Consider the following 7453-nt stretch of genomic DNA (forward strand, 5'->3'; position numbering starts at 1 on the left):
CACCCAGGCGCCGTTTCTTCTTACCGCCCCACGTACTCCGTTTGCACCCCAAATGACATAAATGCCCCTACTCTTTAGCGGAATTTACGATCGCACTGGGAGAATGGTTTCGGTGACGACTCACGTGGGGCAGTTGGAGGGAAGGGGTGGCTTCGAGGGGTCACGATGGAGACGGTACCAGATCACGAGGACCGCTGTTGCCCGTAAAAATCAGTACACAATAAAAGTGAAAGTAGATGGTTCCATATGTGCTTATGTTTGTCTGAACCATAACTAATATAGATAAAATTTAAACATGCAACTAATATTTATATCTATATATATATTATTTAAAAAAAATAAATATAAATATGCACAGACAACTACCTGATTCGTGTCTGAATATTCGATTTTATTTATATTAATATTTAATTTTATATAATAGTTATAAATTTTTTTAAAAAATAAATGACCATATTAATATGCTATTAACCTTGATTTATTTTTTACTTAGTAATATTTCTGATTTTATGAACATAAAGTTTAATTATTTTACCTATATCTGTATTTATATTCATACTGTTAGAATCCGATTTGTATTCGTATCCGTTTAAAATAAATATAGATAAATTTTTTTGCATTGATTAACATCCATATCTATATCTGCATTTGTCAAATAAAATAAATATGGATACAAATATACTAATAATCGATAAGGTTTTAGTCCTAATATATAGTTTACAGAATATAATGTTCATCAACACACACTACATGGTCAGGTGATACGTACTAGCAAAATAGTCTCTAGCATTTCAATATGTGCATCTAGGTAAATCGATATATAGTTTTCAAAATATGGTGTTGACCAGTATATAGTACATGGCCATGTCATACACACTCATCGCCTTCTCGATCATTCAGCAAGCTTCTTTGATATACATCTAGTAGCGACCCGATATACACCTTTAGGTAAATAATTGATATGCAGTTTTTAGAACATGGTGTTCGTCATTACATAGTACATAATTAGGTGATACATACCTAGTAAAATACTCATCCAGAATTTCAACATACATCTTTAGGTAAATCGATATACAGTTTTCAGAACATGAATTTCACCAGTGCACACTATATAGCTAAGTGATGACACCTAGCAAAATAGTCATCTAGTATCCTAATACACATATGTAGGTAAATGATACAACATTTTCAAAGCATGGTGTTCACCGGTATACAGTATATGGTCAGGTGATACACACTTATTGGCTTCTTAACATATACTATAAGCTTTTTTGATTCTAGAAGAGAGAGATTTGGAGGAGGAAAAAGAGACTCAGGGAGGAGAATGAAGGCCTCATAAAGAAAAGAGATAGCTTGATAAGGGAGAGAACCGATGGAGAGAGGTTTGAAAAGGACAAAAGAGGATGCGGGCATATTGCGTCTCTTTTTGCGCATGATTACCTTTCCTTTTTTGTTAGTTTTTATAAAGTTGCAAGATTGACGGACTCCATTAGTAGTAGGAGTTTTAACCCGATTTGACTTTTAGGGCTCGTTTGGTTCGCGGGAAAAGTGTGGTCAACGGAAACGTAATGAGATGCCTCTTGTTTGGTTGGAGTTTTCAAAGGAGAGAGATAGAAAAGTTGTATTCCCATGGGAATATGATTCCCACATTTCATGGGAAAGTCTTTTCCATGAGAAACATGGGAAATTTACTTTCCTATGAGGCAGGAATCACTCTATTTTTAGTTTTTTTTCCAAAAAGGCTCTTCAGCATTAAAGAGGTATTAAAGACCTAATTTTTATTAAGAGTATAATAAAAATTATACATAACTTTCTTATAAAAGTGAATGGTCAATCAAACATAAGAACTATATAATTAAATCTGTCACTTTTCTATGGTCAACAAAACATGCCAAAAGTATTTTTTGAGGCATCCCCAGGAAGCATATTCTTAGGAGGAAAAATGCTTCCCGCGAACCAAACGAGCCCTTAGGTTTTCTTTTTAAGATGGGCAAATATGGCAAGATAGGAAGTTACGCCCATATGATATTCTTTGATGAGTGCACAAGAGGATGTTCGTTCGACTGTAGACCTAAAGATGATGGAACGGATTTGGGTGGAATGTTGGAACGGGAATTAGGTGCATGTTCGAGCCTCTTGATTTGAAGTAAGAAAGGGGAGCTAAAGATTGAGTCGTTGGTGGCTTCATGCAAAATTTAGTGAACAAAAGGTTCGTTAGGTTATTTAAATGTGAACGCTAAAGTTGTGAATTAGCTGGAATACTTGTTGATATTCTCATAACAGCTGCCTAACTGTTGTGCTGGAGACAACATGGTGCTTGACATTCTTTTTTTTACCTAATAAAAGAACCAAACTCAACATTAGCTATTAGAGAGAGAGAGAGAGAGAGAGAGAGGACAAGGGATTTGGAATTCGTCAATGAGTAGAGATTTTGATAAAGTTCACATCGTTTAGGTTTCCGAGTCGTTATATCTTCATTTAAGATGCTGAATGGGCACCTGACCTCAAGGACAACATTGCAATTTTGAGGTAAACATTGGAGCTATTTAAAAATAAATAAATAAAATGAGGGGTGATTCTCTACTTTTTGTTAAAAGAAAAAGATAGTTGTTGAAGATTAATGAGAAATCTGTTAATCATTTTCGTTCATTGCTTAATGGTTCCGTATCAAATATATTTATTTGTATCTGATCAAGATTATTTCTTATTGAGTAATGATATTATAATGAAAATCATAATATGATATCTTCTTCCTTTGTCAAGAAAATTACATGATATATAGCTTGGCTGTAGGAATATAATGCAAGTGATCTGTTTCATGATAGAAGTTTGGTGAGAAGTCAACCATAATGACATTTATTTCTTGTCATTTCTCTCTGCTCAGTTGCAATTTCATGAGATATTTGATGATTTAAATTTTTCTCTTCATGGTTAATTCATGACATCTAAAAATTCAACATTCAAATAGATGGCTGCACTTTTCATCATATTTATAATGTCAAAAATATTTCAGATCAAAATTTAAAATAATCATCAAAATGATTTGTTTTTTTTTTTTTCGGGGTACATTCATAGCGATATGTTTATCATGTATCATTTGATTACTAAATGGATGGTTCTTCAAAAAAAAAAGAAGGGAAAAAGAACAAAAAATGATTCCTAAAAATGACTTTGTATTATTGAAAATACTTAAAATGATTCTCTAATTGCAAAAGAGAAAGGTAAAACTAAATTCCATTGTATTGCAACACTGAATCTTTGTAACTTGGCCCTCACTTTGCACAGATAGGGGACAATAATGCTAGATTTGCATGTGGTTGCATGTGAAAGTATTTATGCACTGAGGTTTGTGTGGTCCGTAGCACATTAATAATTAGGTTGGGCTTGTACAAAAAGGCTTAGCATCTTATATATAATATGTATGATCTTTTTTCACCAAATAAGCTTGAAATACTTACCTATATATATATATATATATATATATATATATATATATATATATATATATATATATATATATATATATATATATATATATTTAGGTCTAGTAATACTGATGAGGACTTAAGAAGTATATAAGGGTCTCAACCACCTTATTACTACTACTGTTGTTGTTGTGTTGCTACAATTAATTTTTTTTAAGGGAAAGGGAGGCTAAGCTGCCACCCATTTTCTATTGAATCTAAAAGATGATATTATTTACAAGGGGAAGAAGTCAAGAGCACTGACCAGAAGACTTCTGTTGCTCTTGGAGGGGAGACAGCACAATAAAAATTGAAAAAGGGAAGAAGAGGAGGTGCATGAAATGGAAGCCCAAGGGATCAAATGCTGACAATTTCCAAAACAACAGAGTACATCTGATGCTAAATGCATTCATTAGAACTCATGGTGACGCACTCCATATATAACAACCCAGAATCTCATCCAAGAAGGCTAGTCGGAAGATACGTTTTTGGGTTCCTCGATTTTGTATAAGTATCAAAATTTCTTCGACGAATAACTGATGTGAGACTAAACATATGCTCGCACTGATCCTCACATACTCTCCCCATTCAAGCCCTGACGTTCTCGTTAGGCTAAGAGTTCAAATCCATTCAAATCTAATCACAAGCACTACGATTGGCCTGTGGTCAGCCTCTATGAACCCGTGTTATTGTGTCTTTTAGTCCACATAGGCTATAAGTCGAATTCGCTTTGATACCATTTGTAACAATTTAAGACCTCGCCCAAAAAGGTTAGTTGGAAAGTATTATTTGGATCTCTTAATTTTGTATATGTACCTAATATTTACCTAGGGAATAATCGATGTTGGGCTAAACATATGCCTGCATGAGTCATCACACTATGCTTCTCCACCTCCCAGCCGCAAAGGGGATTAGACGCACTATACACCTTTTTGTTTTTCTTGGGCTTGGACATGTCCATCAGGAATTTGAAAGCACCTCTTTGATGTTCTTCACTCTAGCCCAAATCCTTCTAAAATCAGCTCGATGTTTGTGGTCCCATAGGGAGGTCCATTTATTAAATAGTGATGTAACATTTCAGGACCTCATCCAAAATGGTTAGTCAGAAGGTATTATTTGGGTTTCTTGATCGTGTATAAGTACCCAAGATCTACCTAGCGAATAACCGATGTGGGACTAAATACATGCCCGCACGGGTCATGACAGTGAGAGACCTTCTGAGGCAATCGATCCTATAGAGGAGTGTGTGTTGAGGAAAACTCTTGCCTTTCGTTCTCTCCAGCAGACCCAAGTCATTGCCGCAAGGAGCATTAGGATTACAGGTTGAGAGGATTTGCAATTCTTTTTCTCCAATCCAAGCGGAGGTTTTTGAAGGTAAATTGTGGATGCAGAACCCCAAGAGAAGAATGCATTGCCTTCCAAATAGAAGAGAAGAGATGGAATGTGGAGAAGAGATGCTCTACTGATTCAATTGAATTTTAGCAAAGAACGCAACCTTCGAGGCTTCTTTTCCATCTTTTTTGTAAGGCCATCTCTGTTATTTAATTCCTTTTTCTGATAAAGCAATCAGAAACACTTGATCTTCAGAGGCATACTTTGTTTCCAAAGCAAGAGAGAGCACTTGATACCCCTAGCATTCAAGAATCGTTAGAAGGAGGCTAACGTGAAAGGATTCTGTTGCTGGAAACTGGACCCGGAGGCGACCACTGGCTGAGAAGGAGGAGCTCCGGCAGGTGGTGCATCGGCAGGCTGCATCCTCTGAGGGACCTGCAAGAAGCCGGTGGCCGGGATTTCGGGCGCCGGCCCTCCGATGCTTAAGTCTGAGGAGGGCACTTGTGGAGAAAGAGAGAGATTGCATGTAGAAGTCAAAAAAAATCCCTCTTTTATAGAAGGGGTGTCAGGGTTACCTGTGATGTGACTGTGCGAATTAATGAGTTACCGTCATGATTGGGCGTGATCGTGTGAATTAATGAGTTACCGTGGATGACTGGACGTGACTGAGTGAGTCAATGGGTTGCCGTGGATGGTTTGAGACTTTGGGCTGGCCGGAGGTCCGTGGAGATCGTGCGCATTTAATTGTTGACAGTCGCTCAGGCGGAGATCGCGAGATTGGATCCCGGATGAGGAGGAGAGAGGCTTGATTTCCGGTGAGGTGGAGAAGTCTGCTTCATCCTTTGACTGGGTCTTCTTCGGACTTGAGGTCGATCAGGTTCAGCTTAGCCGAGACCAAGGCCGCAAGGCCGTGAGCTCTGGAGTCGGATGCTTCGAGGTCGGGCGCCTTGAGGGTTGTTGCCACTGCGCCTATCATCATGTGCCAGCGATGTACCCACGTGTCCTGGGCAATCCATTTTTCCCCCAACAGATCCATTTCCATTAAGTTTTCCATTTTAACATAGCATCCCTTGGTCGGGAGCAACCGCCGCCAATAAAGGGGAAAACTTATTCATACATTGCAATGGTGTTTGACTTACAATAACTCTATCAAGCATGTTGTTTGAGTTGCAATGAACTATCTTTCATTTCCTTGATGGTTGAAGACTAAAAGTGTGGTCAACAAAAAAATTCTTTATATTTGGTTGGAGTTCTCAAAAGAAAGAAAAAAAATAATTTTTCCTATAAGAATAAAATTTCCATATTTTATAAAAAAAAACCGAAAATTAGAATAATTTTTTTTAAAAGTAACTTTAAGCTATCAGATGGAATAGAATAAGATCTTTTCTTAATTAAAAATATAATAAATATTTTACATATTTTTTTTAAAAAAACAAATATGCAGCCAAACATAAATTATTATTTAATATGCTGCTTCACGGCCTAACTTTGGGTTCCCTTTATTTGAAAACTTTGTACTCTATATATCTCGGTCCATTCTTCGTAGTTATCCTTGACTTGACTGGAATACTCGTTCACACACGCATCAACCTCAAGAATGCCTATATCCCTTTTCCCTTCCTATCGTCCTTTTCTAGTCATTGTTCTCCTAGTCTTTATTGCCGTACTTTATATATACACACACATATGGTAGCAGCCATGAGTTAAGTATGAGAAGTCATGCACTGGGTCAAATTATAAAACGTCAAGTTGAAAACAAACACTTGCTTTTCTTCACTTAAATCAATCAACCAAATTCATTATCAAAAATCTGGTCCTCTTATCTACCTAAAAATGTTGTCATTTCTCTTGTATTTATCTATTTGCCTTCTTCATACCCTTCATCTCATCTAAGTTGCTTATCTTTGCATGGATTTATCTCTTCATTTTCTCCCCAAAGTCTGGAAGGGTACGCAACCGTAGAAGAGCCATCACCAGTATAAACCACAGGGCATAGTTAGGTCTCAAGTTCTTAGGTTTCGGTCATCAACAACCCCAAATGGATTTATCTCTTCACATTCCTTCCTAGGGTAAATTCTCAATGCTTAGTTCGCATTTTGCATTACCTTTGACCTACCATGCATGCTACATAAATACAGAAGAAAGAAGAAAGAGATAAATATATATATAGTTTTTTTGCTCCCCCTGCTCTCCAAAGTCTAAAAAATATTTAACTATCCTATGCAATTGATGCATCAGCAAGATATGGAGCCTTTGTCATGCGTTTTTATCTTTATATGCAACTGCCGGCCATTTGTTCCACTGCATATACTGCCATTAAAAATAACTAAGATACATCATGGCCCAAAATTGGAAGTCAACCATAATTTTTAATCTTCTACTTCTTTTACAAACCAATTGTATTAACATATCATAAAGTACTATTTTATTGCTAGTATCTGTAATAATGTGCAATCTTCTTTGCTAAACCAGTGAGCGTCGTCATCACTGATTAATCTTTCTATTTGTACTTTGGTAGATGTCCCAGTGTGGTGATCATTAAGCTGTTGGCTTACGCTGCCTAATCCAAAAAAAAAGAAAAGAAAGATTTGCTTGATCAACCAACTCCTTTATCGGCATATGTTATTAGGTATTCGAACATGATATTAGAAGAGGCT

The sequence above is a fragment of the Phoenix dactylifera genome, chromosome 11 (assembly GCF_009389715.1).
Source record: "Phoenix dactylifera cultivar Barhee BC4 chromosome 11, palm_55x_up_171113_PBpolish2nd_filt_p, whole genome shotgun sequence".
NCBI lineage: Eukaryota > Viridiplantae > Streptophyta > Magnoliopsida > Arecales > Arecaceae > Phoenix > Phoenix dactylifera.